General features: G+C 35.1%; 1 pseudogene across 1 annotated transcript; it reads right to left on the bottom strand.

Moving 5' to 3' along the window:
• Positions 1 to 2,516: 2,516 nt before the first annotated feature.
• Positions 2,517 to 3,652, bottom strand: LOC148864966 (ethylene-response factor C3 pseudogene; annotated as a pseudogene). Its single transcript, XR_016110583.1, has one exon. The product of XR_016110583.1 is annotated as an ethylene-response factor C3 pseudogene (transcript).
• Positions 3,653 to 27,708: the final 24,056 nt, after the last annotated feature.

Raw genomic sequence — 27,708 nt, 5'->3', positions numbered from 1 at the left:
TTCTAAGGGCCGAGCTCGAGCCCGCCCCTCATAAAAAGCCCGAAGCCCGGGCCTAGGCCCAAGCCCAAAATTTATCCCATGTTGTTACTACTGTGAGAGAGAAATTATAAAGAAAAAATAAAAAAATGTATATATTAAATTATAAATAAATATATTTCAATAAATATTATATTATTTATATACTTTATATAATATATAAAATATATAATGCTGAGTCGAGCCGAGTCGGGCTTTTTTGACAAATCCCGAGCCCGACCCGTAACACAATCAGGCTTACTGTGTTAAGCCCAAGGTCAGGCCTGCGGGCCTAATTACATGACCAAGCCCGACTAAGGTGCGGGCCAGGCCAGGCCGGGCCATCGGATTACCCAGCCCAGGAACAGATATAATTGAAAGTATCTCTTATATGAGTTTAGATCACTTGCCAATAAAATACATTTCAACAATCTACCATCATGATTTCACACAACATGTCTCATACATGAAAAGTCCCACTCTCATGGTGATATGTAGAGTGTTAGATCAAATTGGAAGGGGATTGGAATTTATGGCGTCATACATGGGATAATATTCCCGAGGCATATCTTATGAATAGGATGTGGGCAGCGTCTTCTAGTCGAAGATCCAAACTCGCATTCTAGAAGAGGGGCTCCACATGTAGTCACCATCAGATGGTTGGTTTTCATAACCATGCACTACGAAACGCAATGACAAAATTGAGCAGTAAAAAATACTATAGAATAAGATTAAAAACACTGTTTCAATTAGCAAAGAAGTTACGTAAACTTTCATGAAACTCGGACCCACAGATGGACATAGAGATTGTATAATGGGGCCCACGTTTTTTGCAACAGAATACATTTAAGGACCTACCTTGAATGTGATTTACCCTCTTTTTGACTGAATTTCTCTGGTTTTTTCTCTTTTTGTTTCATTCTTTCTCTCTCTCTCACGTATAGTAGAAAAAAAATTAAAATTTATATTCGAAGGGGATAATCTTATTGAAAAGTTAAAGTAGCTAATGTCAGATCCCAGAGGAATAATTTTAATTTGGAAAGGTCAGTCAGTGTGCCACCATAGAAGGTAGCCAGGTTCAATTAACCAGGTGGAGATTGACTTACATTCTCATACTGACAGACTCTCTCTTCTCAGGGAGTAAGAGACTTAGGTACGTATCTGACAGACCACAACAATTGTCTAGTAATGGCAGATGTCAAGTAGATCAAACCTCTCTTTTTAAGTCTGAAGGATTTTATTGTGATCAGATGCAACTTCAGAATCAAAATGTCAAGTCCTCTTGATCAAGAATTTTTTTCTGAATTTCTTTGTGACTTGAAATCAAAAAGGGAGACTCCTGGAACCTTCCTGCCCAAACCCCAAACTTAATGCATTTTAACAAAGTCCAAATACAGAATTTATCTGCGGCTCCTAGGAGTCATGACTCAAGTCGAGAACATTGTCTATATTATCACTCGAGGAAATTTCAGTCAAGTATTAAAATTGAAAAAGCAAAGGGGCTTTTTATTTTTAATTATTGTCTTTCTAACGATCACATCATTTGGTGGGGATATATATTGAGTTGGGCAAGCCCTATTCTTTTGAAAAAACGAAATACATCTCAAGTGAAATGACAAAAGAGTACTCCTTTATAATAAAAGAAGTTCATAAATGTGTGAATAAAAACCTATCCACTTATGCAGGGATCTTAATTGATTAATAGAAAATAGCCCTGAGGAAGCAGGATGGGCCCAAGACCTACAAGTCTCGGGATCATAACCTGTATCGGAACTCTTTAATCTAAAAGGCTTAAATTATAATGTGAGGCCCCGGAATAGTTTTTATTCTCTCACGAGTCACGATACACAGAGAAACAGACATTTTTCTTTTTCTTTTTCATATGGTCATCCTTCATTTTAAGAGTTCGCAGATTCGGCAGATATTGTCCCAACACATGGTCCCAACAGCTATGCATGATTGAAATTGTTGTTGGTATTGTGCTTTGGGACCAGTTCCGGACTCCCATAGGAGAGATGTTCGTAGTCATGAGAAGAGCCCTTGGCCAAAGAGTTATCAACCCTTCTATTAAAAAAGAGTGTGCCCAAATTACATTTGTTTTGCAAAAAAAAAAAAAACATTTGTTTTCTTTACCATATTTTTCTCGTGGAAAATAAGGGTTGACAGGTCCTGTCTAATCCCTCCTCATTAAAAAAAAAAAAAAGAACATAAAACAGATTGGTTCTACTCTAGTTACTTTTCCAGTTAGTTTTAAGTTTTAACCTGCTCGATCACTGTTGGTCTAAACTTTGATGTGGCCAAATTCATAGCCACGTGGCAAATCATAACCAAGATTCTTTTAATATATGAGTACTATACCCTTGCTCTAGCTGCTGACTCATGGGCACCTCTGTTCCTTCGCCAAACCGCAGTGCACTTTTCTCATCACATAGCACCAGGATCTGGATTTTCCCTATGTTCAATTACAACAATTCTGGAATCTGGATCGGGATAAAGAAAAATTTGGAGGAATAGTGCTTAGATATTATTCATAGACTGTAACATGTGTATATAAGTTGAGTCCTACACGATATTACAACTTTACATTTGAAACAAGCAAGGATGATTAAACAAACTTATAAAATCGAATCCCTGCGAATTTATCCCTGCCATCTCAGACTAAAAAATTACAAATGAACAGGACAGTTATTTCGTGAGTGAACAAAACAGAATAAAAGAAGGAAATAATGAAAAAGAGAAGAAGATGCAAAAACGGGATAGAGAGTGAGAGAGAGAGAAGGAGAAGACATATTTCTCTGTTTTTGGGAGGAAGAAGTGAAATTAGATTTTGTTGATTCATTCACTTTACCAAGGACTGGCACTCTCAGAAGAACTCAACAGCTGCTCCAAATACTCTGTTCCTAGGTCCTCAAACTCCACCACATTCTCTGTCCGAGCCTCTATCCCTTTGTTTTTCTTGCCGGTGGACTTCCGTCTCATGGAGTGCCTCCTCTTCAGCGCCACCACTGGCGAAACACCGTCTTCGCAACCGTACTTCATGTCTCGGAGTGATTGACGGACGTGCTCCACTGGAAAATTGAGGACTGCCATCGATCCACGCATCGAGAAAGCGGCTTGATCATAGGCCAGAGCCGCAGCCTCTGCACTATCGAATGTCCCCAGCCAAACCCGTATGCCGTGCCTTGTGGAATCCCTTATCTCTGCCGCGAATTTCCCCCATGGCCGTCTTCGAACGCCTCTGTAGGACTTCTCCTTGGTCTTGGGCTCTTCTTTCTGTTTGGAGCTCACTTCTTCGTCCTTAATCTGGGTGGGGAATTGGGTCTCTGATGACTCTCTGGCAGCCTCTGCCAGAACACCCAAGAGTAGCATCTCTTCCGAGTCATTCTCATTGAATGGGAGGAAACTTTCATTGAAAATGAGTCCATCCCATGAGAAGTACTCCGGCAAACCCAAGGAAGATTCCGGCGAGAATTCATTAGAATTTTGGGAGGACTGGAAGAAGGAAGAAGAATCCGATTGGAAAAAAGAAGAATCCATCTGTGGGTAGCAGTTGGTTTTTCTTGGTGGGTGGGGGGGGGGGGGGGGGGTTGAAGTTGCTATTGCTTCTCTGATCACTCTTGGCTGTTGTAGTCCATGCCCATTTGAAAAGATTTGGGAGACCAACCCCTTTTATATACCCAAAGACGAGGAGGATTCAAAGCAAGAAAGTATAAAAGAAAAGAAAGTGAATTAGCCAAGGAGGATGTATTGGAATGGGGCCCGTTTGGCATGGTTTGATGTGGTGCCCCTAATCGGACATGGATGGTAGCTATGCTAGTTAGAGATGTTATTTTGCACGTGGGTCAAATGACGCACGGCGGCCAGGTCAGACCAGCATTTTTGCTGATCTCACCATGATGATCTCATTTGATCTGACTCACACTTTTGGGGGGAGGAGCATTCACGTGGCATTTCAGGATTTAGAAGATAGCTCAGTTTTGCAGTTGAACAGGTATTGACATGTTTTAATTTTTAACCATCAAGGGTGGCTCGGGCTCTGCTCACTCTCGTCTCAATTCCACAAATTCACTCACTCACTCACTCATATCTAAGGGACGGCTTACACCCAGAGAGCCGATTCTAGTATACTTTAATTTGAGCCTAACATTCTCACTAGGCTTGTTAATTTGGATCAATTGTTTGTTCTGGTTCATTTCCTGCTACAGTACTTCAGAAATTCACAACTGATTGATCGCTAACTTTCTTCCTACTCGTTGTCTACTAGACTAATCCATGACTTCTAGGGGTCTGAATGCTGAAGACATTCAAATCCAACAGAGAAGACTTCTTCTCTCTATGTGGGTGGGTGGGATGTTGAATCAGAGTCTGTTCTAGAACCTAATACCAGTGGTACTCTCAATGATGTTAACTTAGATGAAATTATGTAATAATGTATCAGGGTTCATGTCATAGATTCATCTTCAAAATACAGGTTTCACATCAGTTGCAAATGCCACATAACCCTCCATCTCTAGAACATAATTACCATTATTTCACTATCTGGGATCTTCTCTGATAGATAGCTAGGAACATCTTATTCTACTGAAGATAAAATCCAGTAGCAGCACTGTTATTACATTCATTTTTGAAATGGTCCAGATTCAGGATCCTTTGATAACATCAAACCATTTCAAGTCCTCGTAACTGGGACAAGTAGTTGAAAATTGAGTTTTGTCCAAAAAAGTTTGAAGAAGACATTCTTAATTAAGTATTATCTATCATGTAGTATCTTTGAAAATCGGGGGTTGAATGAGGATGATATTCAAAGACATTTTCTTTCATGAAATTTCCCTTTTTTCTTTTCCATGCGTAACAATGATGTATTAATATTGAGCAGCAAGGAAGAAGTGACATGGTCTCCGCATGCTGATTTTAGGGGTTAAATTAATATTGTGGAAGAAATTCAATTTCGGGATTTACACTCCATTTGCATCGTTTCCAAACACAGTCTAATTAGTCAATTTTGTTTTCTATACAAAAAAGTGTTAGTGGTACTTTTACTTTTGAAATAAATAACAATGGATTTATACTCCTGAACATATTTCACTCAATTTATTGGTACTTTTGGAATAAACAACCACGGATCCATGCCCTTAAAGATTTTCCACCTAGGGTGCATTTGGAAATGATGCAAATGGAGTGTAAATCCCGGTTCAAGGTAAATTTGCACATTGGTTCACTTTTGTTTGTGTTTGGCAATATTACATTTATGCATTGATAATTGACAGATCAATGCATATTTATATTGATAATAAGATATAAAAGTATATCAATAAAAAAGAAGTAAAATTGCATTCAAGTGGGATTTTGATATAAAAAAAGCATACATTTTATTGGAATTTGTGTTCGCATCCATTACAACTAGAAGTCTATTTTGATAAGGAGATAAATTTGTCAAGGCAAAACTAATTCAACTTTACAATTTATATGGACCGTTTTATATTCTACATATTTACATTCACACTTACTCCAAATGCAGCCTTAATTTAAGTAATCATGTTGATATTTTCATTTGGTAAAACAAATAGTTATTAATAGAACATTGATTAAATAAATAGGTTGTAAACTATAAGGATGTTTTAGTAAAATACAGACTTAAAGGCAGACTAGTATATAATATAAAGGTGTTGTAGTAAATCACCTAATATCACTATATAATATTTTCATTTTTATTGTGGTGCTGGTTGCATATGGACCGTCCAGACTTCAGAAAGGAACCACTCCAACTGGAGCCTATCCTGACTTCTGGTCAGATAGCTTTGTAAAAGAAAGGATAAGCAGTTAAGAAATTGGCTGTCCGCCGTCACGTGATGGATAATAGGAAGAGCGCAAATCTGAAGGTGTCGTCGTCCGCCGGTCACACGATGGAGAGGTAGAGGGTAGTGGTTGCTGCGTCCGACGTTAAAGTTTTCCGGTGGTCCCCATCCCGGCCACAGCGCCACAAGAATCACGGAGACGTCGCTATTTCTTTGACCGGCGAGAGCTCTCTACGTCAATCTCCTCCCAGATGCAGAGTACATAGCCTCTTTCTATATTATCCAAATCTTTCTTTTCAATTAATTTAGCTCCCCCACCAATCCGTGGGTCCCAGACAGAAGTAACCCTTCGCCCCTTCGAATGGACTCCGGTGGCCGTCCGTCCGGCGCCATCGCCTCCTATAGACGATTTAGCTGACCTTCGTTGATGTCGTCACCATACCATACGCCAAGGGAAAAAGACCCAGCCCATATAGCTACACACTGTCTACCTACTGACCTCTAATCTTTATAATTGGTTTAGATCGAATAATTTATGCTGCTTACATAATCAATGTAATTATCGCAATAAATAAGAATTATTAGGAAGCCCATTCCCTAAATAGGCTGATCTGTTCTCTGTTCAGCCTTATCTAAGAAAGAAAATTGCAGATATTACACGAAGATTTTCCTCATTTCAGTTCATTTTGTCTACTATTTGGTTGAAAACCCGAAAAATATTTAAGGCTGCAGTTATTTGATTGTTTCACCTCTTTTAGCATGGAAAATTCCTTGTCATTTACATAGAAAAAGTAAAAGCTATGGGTTTGGATGAAGAATAGCAAAAAAGATTGCAGTCTGAAAAAAAATTACACCCATTTTACAGATAAACAAATGCAGGATAAAAGAAAGTCTATTTCAAGTAGCTAGCAAGTATATCTTGTAGGAATAGTTGTTTGGATGAAGGATATAGACCCCTAAAGCATTTTCTGGCTCATAACTTTCTTGCTAGATGTCTTATATTTAGAGGACTGGGCCATAGATGTTAAAAAAAAACGGCTTTTAGTGTGTATTTGGTTCCATGGGCATTTATTGAGGTAGTGTTTAGCAGATAAACATTTATATAAAAAATGCTGCTTTAAATGTTTTCTTTGCTTTTTTTTTTTTTATTTATTTATTTGGTTGGGCGTTTTATGGACATTTCAAGTAACATCTCATAAAGTTATTTCCCACCTCATCTTAAAGTGCGTTACACCAATATTCCATTTCAAGAAATGCCAAAGTATTAGGGGAAATGAGAATTTGACATTTCCCCAAATACCCTATACATATAAATCAAAGTGTTAATTTTTTGGTATTTATTTGATAAACGGTGAAACTAAATTATGATTTTATATGCAATAAACACTAATGCCAATGTGATGGTATTTTTTCAATAAATACCCATAAAACCAACCAATTGTCATGATTTTAAATGCAACGATGGTGGCCAAGACTAAAATTTTACTACAAGTTCTTAAATAGCTCCAACAACATGAACAATAAAATATTAGCTAAAGGTTATCTAATTTGTATTGATTTATACAGCAACCAACCATTTTCGATAGGACTAATTCAATTGTGAGAAGTGACATATACAATTAATTTCTTCTTAAGAAGAACGTTTTAATGTATTGATGCAGATAATAGAATATTCTCTTGTTCAAACTTTTGGTGCACAGAACAAAATTTCAACACACGGCTGTTTTGGTAATAGTGATGATGCATCTGGGAGAGAGAATCTTATGCTAATAAGCTTTAGGTGGTAGGGCCAATATCATATAATTTGAACAATTTTCATTGACCCACATGCTCAATTTAATTCTTTTTTTCATGGAAAAGAAAAGATGTGATGTAGGGATTACAGAACATGGATAACACTATTTATAAGCTTTGCACCAAACTGTTTTACTCCACTAGATTTTATGCTATCTACTTGATTTTGTCATGACACATGACACTAGATCCAATGCAGTACTATTGGTATGATGACATCCATCCATGACACTAAGTCACCTAAATATCATATTTAGGCTGCATATTCTTACTTAGGCTCCATTTGGCAAGAATACAAATACAAATATTGCACGGTCTTACTTTCTTATTGGATATTGGGTTTCAGCTACTCCAAATTAGCTCCTTCTTTAGCTTAATCCAGGGGCATAACCAGGAGGGTTGCCATATAAATCTATTAAGGGATAGAGTTGTACATAAATGGGGTGTTTCGAAAATTTAGGGCAGCTGGCCCACAGTTGGGTCTACCTCTGAGCTTAACCTTGAATAGTGTCCCTTCTTCATTGGTTATCTCTTGTATATTTCCAATTTATTTTATCAGATGTTATGTAACCACCTTCAGTCTTACTCAGCCACCTCAAAGAAACAAAAAAGTAATAATAATGAAAAGGGCATACAAAAAGAGGACAAGATACCGCAGACTCTTTCTTTGGCCCAATTGTCTCTAAAATAGTCTTTTTTATAGATGTACATTGACCAAAACACCCACAAGAGCTATACTATATTTTTAAGCCTGGTACTACTACAGTTTAAGTTTCCTTAGGCTTTTAGCATTGTCTATTATAATTTTGAATTTTTATTTTATTATTATTATTATTTTTGGTTGCAGAGGAGGATGTAGACATGTAATCATGTAGATGAGATTTTTTCCTATTCTAATAAAACAATATTCTTCCTTACCCACCTTAAAATTTTGTGACTTTTTGATTTAAAATATTAAAAGAAAAATAAAAGATAGACTATTCACAACCGATTCAGTTCTTCTTTTTGTTAAGAAACTTGTAATCACCACGGGGTTCTTCTAGTTTATTCCTTCAATGAAATAAAAATCCTAAAATGATCAAAAGATAAGGCTCTAGGGTAGTCCAACAATGTGACCAAGAGCTTTCAAGTCCAAACGGTACGAATATTCGAACCAAATTCAGACACAAACAGACCTCTACTGCAGCTCCTGAATAATATTGCCTACTACCATACTTTATTAAACATAGAAAAGATAGAAGATGTAGTAGTAGTAGTAGTATAGATGACGTCTCAATAACATATCACAGTAGCGTAATTACCGATTAAAACTTGTCTAAACACACTCTCATCAGTAGTCATCAACAGAAAACCAAAACCCAGAAAATATTAAAGGAATTTCTTACACTACATCAATTATTCCCCCCTCCCCTCTGTTATCAGTGGAGAGCGACAACTGTCCGATGACACGAGGGGCCTGTTTCTGCGTGCGGACATTAACACAAGGTGTCACTCTTAGATGAAGACAACACCAATTTTGAGTTTTGACAGAGAGGAAAGATAGAGGATCCAATCCCGTGTAGAAGCCTCTCTTGTTGTGGTTAGAGTTCTATATAGCTGCAAAGGAGGAAGAGAAGTGTATAGGCAGCGAGTAAGATAAGGGGCCACGCCACACTTGCTCTCCTAAGTCCTCCTCCTAACTCATTTCAAATGGGATGGTGCATGAATCTGCATACTTGTTGGATCAATAATAGCTTTGGAGGTTAGCTCGTGAATCTTCTATCTCTATCTCTATCTCCATCACGGTGGTCCCAATTAATCCACATTACATCCTCTCATCAACATTTTCAATTGATAAGGTCTTATTAATTAGGTGTCAACATTCTTATTTTATTTCTGTCATTGCAATTCAAACCTTGTTCCCACTGTGTAGTTAGTTTGTGTTATAAGCTCTCTGTCTAGCACATTTAATATTACATATAAGAAGGGTGGCTTATTTGTCCTATTTCTTGTAACTAGTTGGGTCCATTGGGAACTCTATTAGTTAACTCGACTATCAGACCGGACCAGTTCTATCTATTTTATTGAGTCCTTATCTACATGGGGTTTCAGTTTTGAGATGATTTTAAAATACTAAGCAAGTGATGGTGGTCCTTCCTGGGCTGCTTGCAATGTAGCAATTAGCCCATTATGGCCTTAGCCTCATTGACCCTCACGAAGCTTCACTTTAAGCCTAACTATTCACGACCCATGCAACCAAACTGAGGCAGAGGGGGCTTTATAATACCATCAATGGATTAAATTATCGGTTTGGACCAATTCCAATCCACGCACTGTTTTTATATTATGTATTGTTAGATAGATTTGGGGTAAGACGGCTAAGCCTCCATTTGGGGGTTTTTATTTTTAAGCATTTATTTTAGACCGAAATCACACCAATAAGCACTTAGGTGCTTTTGGAAACAAAAGAAGGCAAAAGAAATTTCTTATTTTAGTAAGTGCTTATTTCATTTTTGGCCCATCTTGGCCCATCACATAATTCTCATAATACCCATGTTACCTGTTTACCTGTTTGAAAGAAGCACTTTTTCACCAAACACTTATTAGCACTTATTTATCCAATAGTGCTAAGTCATCCCCTGTAGTTGTTCTGGGGTTCTACTTGTGCTGTTTTAATAAAATTTTAAGGTAGGATCTTCACCTGGGATAAATTTTTGGATTAAAAAAATAAATTTTTATTAAATATATTTTCCCTTCTGATCCCTTAAGTCTGCGTTTGGTTTGAAAGAAAAGATAGAAAAGAAGGGAATTGAAACCTCTACACAAACACAGACTTAAAAACCAAACGTGTATACTCGAAAGAAGATAAAAGAGAAAACAAATAATCCATGAACCTACACAACCGGCACATGATGATTACGTGAGAAGGATACATCCAAATGGTGATTCAAATATAAAGTAGTATCAGTTGCTAGCTCATAATATTATTGTTATTGTTACTGTACTTTGAATTATCACATCAAATTAATACAATAACATGACGTGAAGCTTTGGAAGAAGGATTTCTTTATTCCATAATAATCCAAATCTAAATTTGCATTGTATTAGTATTTGACATCTGATGCGCGTGTATGAGGATCACTTAATTGGTCATAGTTGAGTGTGTTATCTCCTGGCATTTTCGTATATTAAAAAAAAAAAATGTACTTAGATCAGAGGACTGCAAAGCCAAAGTCTATACTCTATTTGAATGCTCAACTCAAATATCCCTTCTGTGTGCCATATTTGTCTATTATTATATTAATTTTCTGATTATCAATATCAACTTGACAGAAGTCTTGGTAAGAGTCGAATTTCTTGACCAGACCCACTACTCCACAATGAATTTGGTTCAATTTGATTGGCCGCTTCTGGTTTGTCTTATCCTTTGTCTAGGGTAAATTGTAGATAACTACTTTCTACTTTGGGGTAGTCCCATTTTAGGGCCTGAGTTTTCAAATGTCACTTTAGTACTTTGAATTTTCAAAAATTTATATTTTTCTCCAATTCCATTAAATTAATGTTACAGTTGGATATGATAGGGGTTAAACTATAAAAATGCCCTTTCTCTGACTTTCTATTCATTGTTTTATCTTTCTTCTACTCTACTGTCGCTTGTTTGTTGGTGTCTGAAGTCCAAGGTAGAAGGAAAATAAACGGTTAATAGAGTTGGACTTAAATGTATATTTTTAGAAATTGAGGTACATTTAAAAGTTCAGCCCCTAAAATTAGATTACCGTGCCTATATATTTTCAATTTATCCTTTTTTCACCAAATATAAAAATATATTCACATGTACCAATAAAAATATAAGTTAATATTATATAATCAATTTTAAATATTTATGACATGTGCCAAAACTAAGACAAATATATATACGATTTATGCAATAATGTTAATCACCAAAAAGAATTATATAGTACATGTTGTAAAATTTAGAAATTATTTTCATCCGTTGCTTGCTTATTTTTGGAGGGATACGATTAACCATCTCACCTACTAGGTCATGAGAGGTTTGGCTGATTGCGACCCTTTTAGGCTACTAAACCCTCTAACCTGCCTCGCCCATTGTAACAATTCCTACTTAGTGATCGATCGACAATAACCGAAGTTCTTTCAAGGGCAGCCCAAAAAAAATCCAACCCGAACCGGGTTCAGATTAGCCAACTTGGAATTTAGGAAAACAGGGTGCGTTAGTAGAGTCTGGTCAAGAGCTGCCACCTCTAAAACCGAAAAGCAAGCAGGAGGAAGCGAATTGGTCATTACGTTATCAAATAGAGACAACCCATATTTATTATATGAAGTTAGGTGAAGTCATCTGGCTTGATTAAGCTACTATTCATGTGACATGGGCATGCGCGGCTTTGGCCTTTACCACGTGTTGGTCAATAAGAGGCTAGAGTAGTGACGATCTTTGCAACTTAACTTGGAGAAAGCTGGCTTTTTGAGATTAATTAATTATGATAAAAGCTTTCAAAGTTGGTCAAAAGCTATAGAAAGAAAGCTTGGCCATGCAATATGAGTGAAAGTTTAACCGTTGAAGGACCCTTATTTTTATTTTCGTATTACCACACGTGAATGGGTCGTTGTTAACTTTTTGAGCCAGAGCTGTACTTGATCACAGAAAAACATGTCTCAATGCAGAGTTGGACTGTGAACTCAAATAATGAAAACATAAATATTTGAATCTCTGGAAGGATTACATTGGTAACGAGGAATACCAAGGTTGTTTTAGAACCTTCCATTGTTCTTATATTATATATTTTTTTTCTTCCCGACCTTTAGCTTTAGCTGAATCTTTGAATTCAAATTCAAATTGGAATATTTTTCAACTCAATAATGGCATGATGAGACATCTCAATCCTTCACTCTTGACTAGTCAAAACTCCACAATAGTATCCAAATCATCTCGAAAGTCTCTTGAGCAAATTAACATAGAGAAAGAATAATGGTTGGATGTTCCAAACTTACAATGCAACTTGTGTTGGGCCAATCCGACCCCATCTGGCCCTGCTTCATAGATTTTGATAGATTTGGGGATATTTTTGATGATTAAGTGGTTATTAAGAAAAGTATAATTGTTGAATATATATTGTAATTATTTTAATAATCACTTAAGATTGTTTGGTGATCCATTTATCAAATTATTTATGTTTGGGGATGTTTGGAAATCTACTTTTTTCATAAGTGTTTATATTGATACAAATGACAATTTTAACTCTTATTTCACTCATACATATATATAATGCTTTTCACATATTATACTATACATTTCAATGAAAAAATGCCACATCATGAAAACTGAGAGACCACATGGACCCACACGTGAACCACCATGTGGACCCAATTAATAATAATAATAATAATAATAATAATAATAATAACAATAACAACAATAATAATAACAACAACAACAATAAATAATAACAAATAATAAATATTATTGATAAATAATAATAATAACTAAAAATAACAAATAATGAATAATATTGATAAATAACAATAATAATAATAATTTAACAAATATTGAATAGTATTTCCAGAAAGTGCTTCAACAATTTTTTTGCATGATTTTTAATAAAAAATACAGAATTCTCATATGAAACCAAAATATTTTCGAATTAGACAAATAATCATGCAAAAAAAAAAGAAAAACAAAAAAAAACACCAAACATGGAGGGGAGGAGTTGGGCGAACTAACCTCCTTGTCACCAGTGAGATTGTTGTTGTTAAACTCTTCCAAATTGTAAATCAGTGAACACATCAAATAAGGGAATTTCAAGTTAAAAAAAAAACAAGAAAAATGGCTTAGTATGAAGAAAAACTTCACAAAATGTAAGAAAATGGCAAAAGGATAGATCTGCCAGCCATTTTTCTTCATTGCCAATCATCGTTGGTGGACCTATAATTGGGTGCCCCGCTACTTGGTTTGCTATGTTCGAATGAGAGGAGAGGGAGGTAAAACCCTCGTGCATGGGTATTTTGGGTATTAAAAAAATACCAGAGACAAGTATGTCCCATTCTATTGGAACATGTACTTCTCCAAGAAGTGTTGAAAAAAAAAAAAGCCAACTTCAGGTCACTTTTTTAAGAAGTGCTTCTTTTAACAAGAAGTACTTCTTCCCCACTTTTTCACCAAACGCATAAGTGCACTTAATAACCACTTAATGTGTGGCCCCAACTCTTAAAAGAAGTACTTTTTAGAAGTGAAATCAAATAGGGGCTTGGACAAAAAAAATTCCAACAATAATCATCATCATCGTGTCATCTAAAATCTAAGACCCATGTGATGTACCGACCTTGTAACATAAAATTGAAATAGAAAGAGTTATTATATTTCTAATTGATCCAAATCAATTCAAGCTAATTCAAGTATTATATTTTTGAGTTATATTTAATTGTTTCGATCATAATCCAAATAGAAATCCTAGTGAGAGTGGCTAATTTTGTATATAGATGTCACTGGGTAAAGTTAAATGGTAAATTCAACTTGACTCACCCCTACATGGTAATGTTAGGGTTAGGCTTATTAGGGTGTGGAGTCAAGTTAGAGTTTTGATTATTTAACTAAGATGGCGTTTGATTGCACTTTTTAGACATCCGAATCTGAAAATGTTGCTTTTCAAATGCCACCTTTGTTTGGTGTTGCATCTGAAATAGGGTTTGAAAACTTTTTCATATCTGAATTTTTTAGACTCAGAACCGTCAATTAACGTGTTCAAACGCGTTTCAGACGTGACCAAAAGTAAAAAATACCCCTTTCTCTCTCTCTCTCTCTCTCTCTCTCTCTCGCTCGCTCTCTCTCCCTTGTCTTCTCGCCACTACTGTTGCAACTTGCAACAATCTCTCTCTCTCTCTCTTTCCCTCCCCTATCTTCCTGCCACCGCCGCTGCAACTTGCAGCAATGGCAGTTCAGTGAGTAATAATAATATTTTAATTAATTATTAATTATTATTTATTTAATATTATTTATTAAAAATTAATTATTTTTATTAATTTTACTTGTGATATTTATTAATTATTAATTCTTTTTATTAACTAGTAATTTTTAATTATTTCATTAAATTTTAAAAATTATTTTAATTTTTATTTGTGTAAGTTATTAATTATCTTAATATTTTTTATTCATTAATTATTATTTTTATTTTAATTGTTTCATTTATTAATTAGTAATTATTAATTTATTATTATTTATTTATATTTTTTTAATATTATTTTGAGGTTGAAAATTATTTTTATGAGATAATGCAAATTGAACTCAACATTTCCAAACAGTATGTTCTAGGGGCAAAATAGTAAAGTCAATAAATTTTAGATGGTAAAGGGTTGGTCCAACACTAACAAATTTATGGATTCGGATCCTCTAAAAAGTAGAAACGCATCTATGCCTCTTTTTAGATTTCACACTTTTAATATCTTTTTAACTTTTCAGATCTAAATTTTTAGATTTATCAAACACTACCTAGATTTGATGCAAGTTTGGCTAACCTGGCCCATCAGGTCATAATACCCCTATACATATAAAGGGTATTCTTGTATTTAGTCTAACTTCTAACCCTAACCTTAAAGTTTATGATTTCTTTCAATGCTTGTTTTAACCCAAAGCAGGTATAGTGTTAGATCAGAGTTTTGGTTATTTAACCGAAATCGAGTGCAAGCTTGGTTGACTTGTCTTATTGGGTCATAATACTCTTACACATATAAAGGGTATTCTTATAATTTGGTCCGACTTCTAATCCCTAACCTTAAAGTATATGATTTATTTCACTATTTATTTTTGGTTTTTTTTTCCTTTCACTTTAGAGAAACAATACTTTGGAACCCATAAACCAATTTCCAACTTAAATTAATGACTTTTGAGTTTTCAATATGTATCACAAAAAATACAATTGAAAGACTATGGAACGGATTGGGTTGGGACGGTATAGACTTGAACCCTATAGGCTAGGATAGGTTCAGAAATTGCATAGTATTGAGTGAGGTTGGATTGGGTTTGAATGAAAGCATGGGAGGATCAGGTTAGAGTTGAGTCAAACCTGTGCCAACCTGCCCAACACTATAGGGTTCAACTTGATACCAACCCAACTCGTGTCGCAATCTTTCAATTGTATTTTTTGTGACACACTTTGGAAACTCAAGAGCCATTAATTTATGTTGGAAATTGGCATATGGATTATTGGGATGACATCCTTATAATTTAAATGATTCATTAAATATGATAATTTACTATTAAGTTGTTTGAAAAGTTTAGTAATTAATTAACTACATTTACTTATCAATGATCAATTATATATTAAGAGTACTTCATTAACATTAATTAATTAAGTAATTAATTATTAACTCATTTAATTAATTAACTATAATTTATTAAGTATTTAATGAATAACAATAATTATTTGTGAGTAATTAAATCTACTTAACTAATTAATTGTATGTAATTTTGCAATTTTATTATTTATATCTATAATAATAATTTTAGGGTAAAATACAAAAACCTCCCCTAAAGTTTCTGACAATCATAAAGACCTCCCCTATAGTTTCACTTTAACAAAAAACTCCCTTAAATTTTTAAATAATTTGACAAAAACCTCCCTTCTGTCAATGACCATGACGGAAAACGTTAAATAGATTAAATAATTTGGCATGGTATCCCCTTTTCCTCTCTAGTCAACCTCTTTCTTCCTCAACTTCAAAACTCTAATTCAGATAAGCTCTTAGCATTTGTGATTAGAACATAAAAGAAGCTCCGTTTGTAGTCCTCCACTGTCAACAACCAAGGTTCATGTCTGAGGGCTCTGAACTCAACATCCAGATTTCTACTACCTTTGATCCCTTCCTAGAGGAAAATACCAAGGATTTGGGTGTTGGGGCAAAGGAGTATGTGCATGTGCGTAGAGGACCAGTAGTTCAATGAGAGATTCTCTTCATTCGGCGGTTTTTCCTCTTTGTGTTTCTAAATGTTCTTGCTTGAAAGACGGGGTCATTGTCTGTTGCCTTCACCTATGAGTACTCAATGAACTCGAAAGAAGAAACCCTTGTTTCTCTTTATTTTTTTGTTTTAATTTTTCTTTTTTTTTTCCAGATTTATTGCTCTCTTGAGTATTAACAACTCAAATTTTCTTTGCCTACTAATGGGTGGATTTCATGAAAAGAAAATTCATATTTCTTCATCGTATATTTCATGATTGATTGGCATCATTCTGTTCAAGTATCTCTCTGTTTTAACTGATGATTTGGATATTATAATGAACTCTTGGGAGGAGGAAGGCTGGTTCTAACATGATTTTCTTTCCTCTGTTGATTTAGTTGTTTCTGGAAGTCTATTTTTGCTAATAGATCTTATCAAAAATAGTTTTTTCCCCACTTGCAGTTGTAAGCAAAAATCGATCTCTTTTCATCATGAATTGTTTCATGGTAAGGGCGCCCTCATGGTAATCATGTTTGAAAATGCCTCATTGAACTTGAAGAGGGATTCCTCAACAAGGTTTTAGTTTTGATGGGTATCAAGAAGCTAGCTAAGTTTTAGTTTTGATCTCTCTTTTCTTCTTTCTCCTCACCGTCCCTACACAACACCAAGCTGTGAACTGCCATCGGAACCACCACTGTGTGGGGGCGGTTTGGTGCTGTATTCCAACGAAAGCATGAAATTAATCCAGCTCTCTCTTTTTACCCCGAGAACATGAAATTAATCTAGTAGTATTCCAACTGTGATTGTGACGGTGGTGTTGTATTGGCGGTGGAAATTCAGGCTGTATGGGGGCGATTCAGTGCTGTATAGGGACGGTGATGAGGAAGGAGAAGAATAGAGAGAGATGAATAATGGGTTTGGTGTTGTGTAGGGATGGTCATGTCTTCTCCACCATCCCCGTTGTCAGCAACAACTCTCTTGGCTTTTGCTTACATGGTTTTGATCAAGGTTCACGTAAAAAACACAAACAAAATGTAAGACATGAAACATGAGTACTTTAGACGGTGGAGTTTAGGGGTAAAGAGGTCGACAGAAGAGGAAAGTGCATAAATGCCAAGAAGGGTATTATTTCAGTAAAAATAGATACAAATAATTTTGTAAAAGGGTAAAATAGGTATTTGAGAAAAAATATTAATCGATTTAATGTTTTCTATCATGGTCATTGAGAGAAGAGAGGTTTTTGTCAAATTACTTAAAAATCTAGGGGAGGTTTTTGCTAAAGTAAAATTATAGGGGAGGTTTTTATGATTACCAGAAACTACAGGTGGGGTTTTTGTATTTTACCCATAATTTTAAGTGATTATTGAATTTTTATTTTACTTTTATTATTTATCTTACTGTATTATCTATTTTTTTTCTCTTATTATTCTTTTAGAAATTTTGTACTCATCTTATTTCAATATTTAGGTTCTAACTTGCACTGTTTTAAAAAAATAACTTAGACGGTAATATTTTAGTACATTGATGAAAAATTAAATGCATGTGTTTGCAAGGTGGATAGAGATAGAGATGGAAATAAATAGAGATATATAGGGTGACTGTAAGTTGGGTGGGTTAGGCCAAGTTTATGGTTAGATAAAGTCCAACCCTAAGACTTGGGCTTAAGGCTCGAGCCCGGACTGAGCCTGAGATCAAGTCCGATCTTTCCATCCGAGCCTAGCCCGCATTGTAAGTTGATACACTCAGGTTGGGACAAGATTCGGCTAGGTTCGGGCTACCAAAGTGCTAGGCCCCTGAAAAATGAAAAACCCTGAATTCATGGGCCTGAGCCCAACATAAGGACCGAAAATCCAAGTACAACCCGTGTAAAATTTCAATAGGTCAATTTGGGCTTGAGTTGGGCTTGCCCAAGTTGCACCTCTAGATAGTTTAGGAGAATTTTTAGGAGATGGGATAATTTAGGTGATTGGGAGAGAGAGAGAGAGAGAGAGAGAGAGAGAGAGAGAGAGAGAGAGAGAGAGATTTGGAAAACAAGGGCATTGAGGTGGCAAGGTGAGAGTGTAACTAATTATATTTTGAGGAGAGAGAAGGAACCAAGGAGAAGGTTGGTTGGGTAAGGAGAGAATGGAGCGGCCATCTAATTTGGTTATATTTGTTTTAATATATACTAATAGATTAATATAGATTTGGATAGACTTTGAACTAAAAAACTCCAACAATCATCATCATCCATGATCTCTAAGCCTTATCCCAATTATGAGGGTCGGTTATATGAATTTCGTTTCATTGTTCCATTCTGTTTCATGCAATATTTATAAATCATGCTCTTTCTGTCTTATAAGGTTTTCTATGCACATTCCCAGACCAATAATAATGGATAAATACAATCAACCAATTATAAGTAGAAAGCAGTAATAGACTGGCATTAGGATATCAAATAAGGATGTAAGTCGGGTTAGGTTGAAGTCAAGCCTAACCCAATCCAAAGTTTTCAAGCTGGGTTGAGATCGGGCTGGGTTCAGGTTGGGTGGATTTCTCTACTTCTTGCTGTCAAATGCTCTTATTTCTTTAATTCATATCATATTCGACAAAAACTAACAATATATATTATAAAATGAGTATGCCCCAGTCAGCAGCCCTCTCCTTCTCCCATTCCCCCTTCTCTCCTCTCCTCTCCTTAAACCTCTCTCCTTTCTCCCTTATCCTTTCTCCCAACTCCCTCTTTCTCATGATCCTAATCACTTAGTCAATCCCTCCTAAAATATCTCTCAAGCTATCTCTCCCATCTAAAATTCCTCCTAAAATGCCACTTAATCTATCCTACATGCCCAATCTAGCCACGCTGCACCAATATCTTCTATTTTCTCCTAAATTATCTCTTATTATCTCTAATTCCTATTTATCCACTCTTCCACTTTTCATTTGTCTATTTAAAGGTTTGAATTAAATTTTTTAATAATTATAACAAAAATATGTAATAATTTTAAAATATTTATTAACAACAAAAAATCATATTAATATATTTAATAATTTTTTGCTTATTAATGATTTTTATATTTTATTAAATTCATGGGAAAATCTATGATGAAGAAAATATATAATATTGAAAGAGTTTTGACCAATCAAAATCCACCCGTGAATTTTGATTAATAACACCTTATTCCCTACCATGTTTATGATTCTAGTTTATTGGTCAGTTATTTTTCCCTTATCATATCTTTTCTATATCATAGTCGAACCCTATATATATATCTATATCTATATCATGGTCGAACCAGTAACACGTTTTAAAATTTGGGTAATAACTTGACATTACCCGCTCAGAGTAAGTGGGGGATGGTTTAGTATTTGGGTGAAATCATAAAAAGGAGGTTAAGTCTTTTACCCTTTGTTTATAGTAAGTTGTGATATGGTTCGAAGGTTTTAATTTTTTTAGAATGGTAAACGATGGCAAACGGGGTTGTTTTAGAAACCGGTTCGGATTAGGCATACATGGTGAGCAGATTGAGTAGAGAATTGAGAAAAATTTTTGACAGCTGTCCTTTCAGCCCCCAGCCTAACCTTATTCCCTTCTCGCAACGACCGCAGCGCCAGAAAACGGAGAGTCCTCTCTTTGTTCGATTTCACCGGTGGGCTATGGCCACCCAACTCAAAAGAACTTTGTTTGTTAAGTGATGCTTGAAGTTGACACCAAACTCTTCCTTTTCCTAGGGTTTTTCTTACCGACTTCACGCCTGATCCAATTTCGAATATCCGACTCATACCCGACTCTCTCTCTCTCTCTCTGATTATTTTATCCACCTGAACGGTTGATTCTGACGCCAACAACAATAGCAACCAACGTTAGAAACGATGCCAAATTGATCTCGAAGAACTGAAGAGGAGGATACTTTAAAGTTTAAACTCTCTCTGTGAGAAATTAAATAACAATAACACCTATGGCTCTTCACTCTGCTGTTGCTCTTTGCTTTAGTGGTGTCAACTCGAATCCTCGCATTTCTTCCACTCGCTTTTCTGGTTCTACGGTTTTTAGAAGTGTGCCCTTTAGAGCAGCATCCTTTTCTTCTCCGTCGTCGCCTCGTCGATGTAGATTGCAAGGTACGGTTTCTGGATGTGCAAAGAATCGAATTTTTAAGTGTTTCATTTGTTCGAACTTGTATGCACATTATCTCGAAATCACCTAAATTTGTTTGCTCTGAGCATTAGTTCATCGGCTGTAGATATTTAGAGTTTGGGTTGTGAACTTAGTATAGAATTTGTTCTATTCCTGACGACTTCGGATTAGCCAGAGAAATTAACGTGTCTGGATTTTATTTAAGTTCAGAGAGTAGAGTATATTGGCAAGATCAGTCCTTGTGCTGCTTGGAGTCCTCCAAGCTATTATTCTTGTGTTAATGGAATTGTCTTTACTTTGTTTTCTTACAATTAATTAGTTTACTATCCTTTTATATTTTGATTGGTTGGTGGAGGAATTAATGGGTATTGGAGAAAATGGGTCTCGCATATTCTTCTCGAAGTAGAGTGGTTTGGAACATTGGGTGACAATGTTGCCATTCAATTTTGGTGGTAATTCGGGTTTTGTTCCATCTCTGCCCTTAAACTATCTATGTTTTATTGCCTTTTACTGAGGGTTACGTTTGATATTTCCCATTTTTCTACTATTATTGATGCCCTTACAGCTTGAAGCCTTTGCATGGAGGCTACTAAACATTTTGCCCCTTTCCATGTTAACTTCTGTTGAGCAAGTTATTATAGAGGAAACTGATTCATAAGGAACTAACAAGTTTTTGTCAAAACTATCTAATGATGCTTCAAGAACATGCAACACCTATAAAACCAATCATATGGACGCAGAAAAATAGTTTGCTAAAGATCAATCTATTAAAGCTACAGTAAATTGGTCAAAACAATGATATTTTGAGGAATATGGACTGGCATAGAATAAGAAAAGGGGTAGTGGTGGTATGAAAATATAATTGTTGTGAGGATTATTTAATTGTTATTTTACAGTTGCTGTTAGTGTGCTGTCAGCCAGTTAGTTTTTCTTTCTTATCAATTTGTTACTAGGGAGTGCCACTAAGGGCATACTTGTAATCTCCCATTCCTTTTATATTAAGTTAATATAAATAACTAAACTGGCGGCAGCCAGAAGAGTTTTTTTTTTTGTCTTTCAATCATATCTTCCTCTTCTCCTCTTTTCCCTCTTCTTGTTTCTTCTCTTCTCTTTCTCTCTCTCTCTCCATGAATGATTACATGGTATCAGAGCAAGGTTCTGGGCTATAAAAATCTGTTTCTCCCATCTGAACCTGCTTCTCCTCTTTCTTCTTTGATTTCTTGGACGTGAAAGACAGAGAAACCCTAGCAGGCTACTTGCGGCTCTTCCTTTGGGTTCTTCCTTGGTCGTAACATCAATGAGATCCTAGCAGAAGAAGGGCGATGCAGTAAAGACTCCCTTCCTTATTTATTCGATGCTGTGAAGTTAATTTTTGGGTTGGCACCTTTGTACAGGTGCTGGACAAGGTATGTGTTCTTATGTTTTTTCTATGGCCAATGGTGTGAAGGCCTTACTTTTTGGTTTTATACCTCCGTTTGGATGTTGGACTGTTAGATTGCATGTGCTGTAGTCAAATTGTTAGTATACTATTCTAACGGCTGGTGCTGGACTGATTACTGGGCTGTTTTAATGGCTGAACCATCATTGAGTTGATTTCAACAGTTTATTTTTGTTTTTTCGACATTCTAGAAGTAAATTTCTTGAGGGTTGGTATTCTGACTGTGGTTGTTGTGCAGTTGTGTGGGATTTGGTCTGATTCAACAGTACTCTATGGCAAACTATGATTCAACTTCATCGGGGGTTACACCAACCCGTAGCACAGCTGGTATGGGAAGTGAAAACATGATGTTTCCCATGCCTATTACCCCTTTAAATGGTCTAAACTACCTGGAGTTGGCTAAAAGTGTAAAACTTTATGTAACAGCAAGGGGAAAAGATGGCTACATAAATGGAAGGGTGAAAGAACCCAAGAGTGAGACAACTGAACATGATGATAGGTGGGACCAAGAAAACAGTATGGTGATCTCTTGGCTCCTTGTAGCTATGAAACCTGATGTGAAGAAGAACTTTACCAGTTGCAAGCTGAATCCTTAACCTGTAAACAGGAAAATCGTAGTTTGTCTACCTATTATTCAGCCCTTACTTCCGTATGGAAAGAATACACATAATGCAACACATGTGGCAACCCAAGATATTCAGGTTGCTTGTACTACTTGGGACCACCTTACTAATTCTGACCCCAAGGAAGATATAATGAATTCATTCAGAGACCACTTGGAGTCATATGGTAGGGCTTTGCGACAGATGGATAGTTCAGTCGCTGGTACTCCTATTTCATTTGCATCTACATCAGGTAATGCGGCTTCTGCATTCCATGTCACTATTACCACTGGTTCCCCTTGGATCATTGACTCAGGGGCCACCATGGGCCAAGACATTTGAATGACATGGGCCTAATCCATTTTTATATACTATATAAATCAGTGACATGTTAATTATTTCTTTGAATCAGTTATTTTAGTATTTTTAATATTATTAAAATGTGAATGTATGGAATAGATATATCCATGAATCGTTTTTATCTTAAACATAATATTGCTCTTGTTTTATTAAATGGATTTTCTAATCAAATTGATAGAATATTAGATTAATACAAAATTATGTTCAGAGAGAATTAATATTATCTAATCTAATATATAGAATATTTTTGTTAAAAATGAGCTAGCTAAATAAATTGATTTATTTATTTTTACTAATTAGACACTGTGGGACCTCCCAAAAAACCTTGGTTCTTGGTCTCAAAAGAGAATGGAGCTACCACTCACCATTGAGAGAAACGAGTCCCAAAAACAATCGTTATCAAATTTTCTTAGAAATATTGAATTAGTGACTCCATTTTAGATTTGTCTAACAATGAGATTCTAGGACTGGTAGTTGAGAAAGGGAAGGGATTGGGCACCCCTCTCCCAAAACGTAGTGAGTCCCCTTACAATGGATGCTATTTTGCACAAAGAACACCCACACACTATATAAGAATACATTGAAGCTAAAGAAGGGAAAATGGAAGAGGGATATTTCATTTGGCCAAGTATAGAGGAGTAAGGCCCCTAGGCTAGGCTCACTTAAATGCCAATTGCCAAATAGCCCCAAGTAGGCCTTTATTTATAGAGTTTAGGGGGTAGGATTCCTTGGTAGATTTGGGTGAATGGAGGAGTATTTTGCTCCTTTGGCTAGGGTAGATGGGAATAATTTAGGTATTTATGATTTAGATAAGTGGGGAGGAAGGATCAAATTAAAAAATAGGAGTGTTTTAATCAATGATCTAAAATTCTAACCCCATGTGTGTGGGTTAAGTTGGGTTGCAATTCATGTAGATATATTAGAAATGTGGGTGGTTGGTAGATGGATTGGCCTTCAACATGCACCCAACCAACCCATTTATTTGTCACCCTCAAAAATAGAAAGGGGGAGGAAGGACACATGCACACACATGCATGTGTGGTCCAAAGCACTCAACCAAAAAGGGTATCCCGCATCAATAACTAATTGTTGAGAGAAAAAGGAGTTGGGATCTGCTCCCAACGAAACATGTTCGAACATGCTTTGAATTTCATCTGACACCATACATCTCACCCTGAAGCTGACATTGACCACAAAACTGAGACTTATTGTATGAGATTTACAGTGTCAGATCATATTGGAAGCGTGTTGCAACGCATAAAGTTGGTAGCAGAATTTGACTTAACGAAAAAATGTTGCATGGTACTAAATTTGTCTTCTTGTTTTTAGAAAAAGAAAATAGTTTCTGTTGGGATAGTACTTTGCAATGATGTGAATAGATATGATTCTTGTTTCTGAAAAGAAATGGATTACTCATTTTTGGTGTTTTTAGTTTGTCCAAAATATAGTTATCAGGAAAAATGTTCAAGATATCTTTTTTCTTTTTTTTTTTCACACAAAACAATGTATCAATATTAAACTATTGGTCTATTGACACATAAAAGCAAGAAATTCCTCAAAATTTTGATTTTCTGGTTCTTTTGGAATTCTTGTTCCAAAAGAAACATAGAAAATATTCCTAAAAACATATATATTGAAAGTTGAAACCCAACCTAAATGTTTTATGACCAACTCTTTTGATTTCATTATTTTTTTTAATAGATATAACTCAGCCAAATTTTGCGAACATGTCAAATCTCTTTTGCTGTGAGAAGATAAAATTTAGGACATAAAATATGCATGAAGAATTTTCCAATGTATATAATTATTATTTTATTTATTTATATATGTTGAACAGAAAAAAGTCAATTTAAAAAGTTTCTGAAAACATATCTACTCTAATACCTCACAACCTATTTTGTATGTCAACAAAAAAATCTAAGCTTGCTTTCTTTCCTTTTAATTTTCTAGATTTTACAAATTATAAATGCCTCTTAATTATATTTCAGTTTAAATTTTATATGGTCTTGGTCCATAGGTCAGCTCAGTTATTGGTATACTCTCTCACATCTCTCTCTCTCTCTCTCTCTGTGATACAATAGATAAATGTTTCTCATTTTGATGAATTTGACCATCTAACTAATTTCCTGTTCATTTTTTACCCTTAAGGCTCAGTTTGGAGGGAGTACAAATGCAAATTTGTAGAGTGCAAAACCTTATATTTTGTATTATTTTACACGTATTTATATTGTACATATTTGCATTTATTCTCTTTTCAAATGCTCAATTTGAAAGGAATACAAATACAAATATATATTGTATAAATATATACAAAATTCAAGATTTTACACTCTACAAATTTGTATTTATACTCCTTCCAAGCATAACCAAATAAGTTATAACTTGCATATTTGGTAAACTGATGTGTGACATTTTACAGCGTCATATGTGTTATACTATTTATTTAGTCATAAACAGCTGACTACAGATTTGGACCACCGGACTGGCACCTTACTAATCATGGATTAGTAATTCTGATAGTTTGTACTCTGTAGTCCTTAATTTAACAAGAATTTTTGAATTTCTACTTTAACTACGCCACAAGGAGTGAGAATTTTGGTTTGTATGTAGAATCGATCAACAGTTCCAATCCTCCTCAGTCATAGTTTTAATTTCCAAATTTGACGATTTTTAATTTTTAAATGACCAATAAATTGAAAAACAAACTAATAATCACTTCCTCGATCTTCACTTTAGCATTGTTTAGCTTGGCAAAGGCCCAGTCATTAATTTTCATGCACTAGCTTGGCAATCAAAATTATATATATGATTATATCAGAAAAGAAATTATGTATATGATTGATTGGAATTCAGAGTAGGGACATTTTGGTCTGAAGTTTGATATGAAAATTATGGGGAAAATAACTTTTCTTTTTCTTCAGGCTCAATTTGGAAAGAGTGCAAATACAAATATAAACATTACAAATACATATAAAATAATACAAAATATAAGGCTTTGCACTCTACATATTTGTATTTGTACTACTTCCAAACTGAGCCTCAGGAAAACCTGAAATAGTGAATTTCAATGTTATATTGTACAAAACCTAATTAATTGTTGATTCAATTGACTTTCATGAGTTGCATGCTTGCAAATCTAGCTGGTTAGGGGTCATCCTTTATCTTTATGTTTTTAAAACGAATCTGGGAATTGAATTTTTCATTTAAGCTATGCTTGGTTTGAAGGAAAAGGTAGGGAAAGGAAGGGAAAGGTAGGGAAACCCATACAAGGTTTGTAAATGTTTCCGTACCTTTCATTTTCTTTCCCTACTTTTTCCTTTAAACCAAACACAGCCTTAGATGACAGGTCATTGGTTGAAATTGTTTAGGTCAAATGGATTAACCCATGAAACTAAAATTATAATAATAAAAATATTAAAATAAAAAGTTCGACACAACTATTTTTTTAACCACAAGTGAAGGGTGTAGCCACCTTAAAATTTTATTAAAATTCACTAATAATAAAAAAAAGGTACAATTAATGCTAAGGAGGGCATAATGAGACCTTACCTTTAAGCTCATTTATTGGGAAAAAAAATCATAAAAGTTTTGGACCAAGAAACCCTCCACAAAAGATCAAATAAATAATACCAAAATATCCATAGACATCAAATCTAACCAAAACATAATGTTGGAATAGCAATATTATCCTTCTCTCTCTCTCACTAATGCCCTGTTCGCTTTTCAGTAAGTCACTTACTCAGGTAAATGCATTTACTTGAGCAAGTGTTTTCCAGGAAAGACTTACCCGGGTAAATGTATTTATCCATGTTCTTTTATTTTCCATGTAAATAGGCAATGGCCATCTTAACCATAAAAATTCAATTATTAAAAGGGGCATTTTTGTCCCATCAAAGTATTGGCAACTTTCTCCTAGATGGGAAAGCTAATTTATTCACCTAGGAGATGAATATCACTTTGTTGGTCAATAAGAATCAAAATAAACTTTCACTAGTCCCCACATAAATCTGAAAAATGAACATGAATTTCTTGGTCAATGGGAATCAAAATCCCATTGACCAACTTTCCCCCTCTCAAATAAAGAATGCCCTTTAAGAAATAAAATAAAAAATAATGGAACTAATGAATGAATTTGGGCATAATTCTTTCAGTACTAATAACTAAAGTGTTCAACTGTATTGAATGCGTAGCAATTCTTTATATATATAGAGTAATAGACATGGGAACCATCCAAAGTTAATTTTTGTAGATTCTAGATAATAATAGCATACCTCTTAATTTCACTTTAAAACTTCTATAGTCTTGATTCATAGTTCAACTCTCACTCTCTCTCTCGATGAAAGTTTCTTATTTGACATCGAATTTCCTGATTATATCATTTTCTACCTTTAAAGGTTATGGTCGACTTGCAATATGTGTGACATGTTAGCGTGCCATAGCTATTTGATCATCAAGAGCTAACTACAGACTTTATAAATGGACCACCATGACTGGAACCTTCCTACTCCTTTAACAACAATTTTTTAATAAAATTTCGATTGTGTATGTAGCATCAATCAACAGCTTCAATCTTCCATATCATTTGGATGATGGTTTTCCAAATGATCAACAAATCGATAAACAGAGCTTTTAATAGTTTGATGTAAAAGAAAACTTAACTCTAA

Source organism: Nelumbo lutea, chromosome 3 (genome assembly GCF_056320005.1).
Source record: "Nelumbo lutea isolate HS-2025 chromosome 3, American lotus-T2T, whole genome shotgun sequence".
NCBI lineage: Eukaryota > Viridiplantae > Streptophyta > Magnoliopsida > Proteales > Nelumbonaceae > Nelumbo > Nelumbo lutea.
This window is presented reverse-complemented; position numbering and strand designations above follow the sequence as displayed.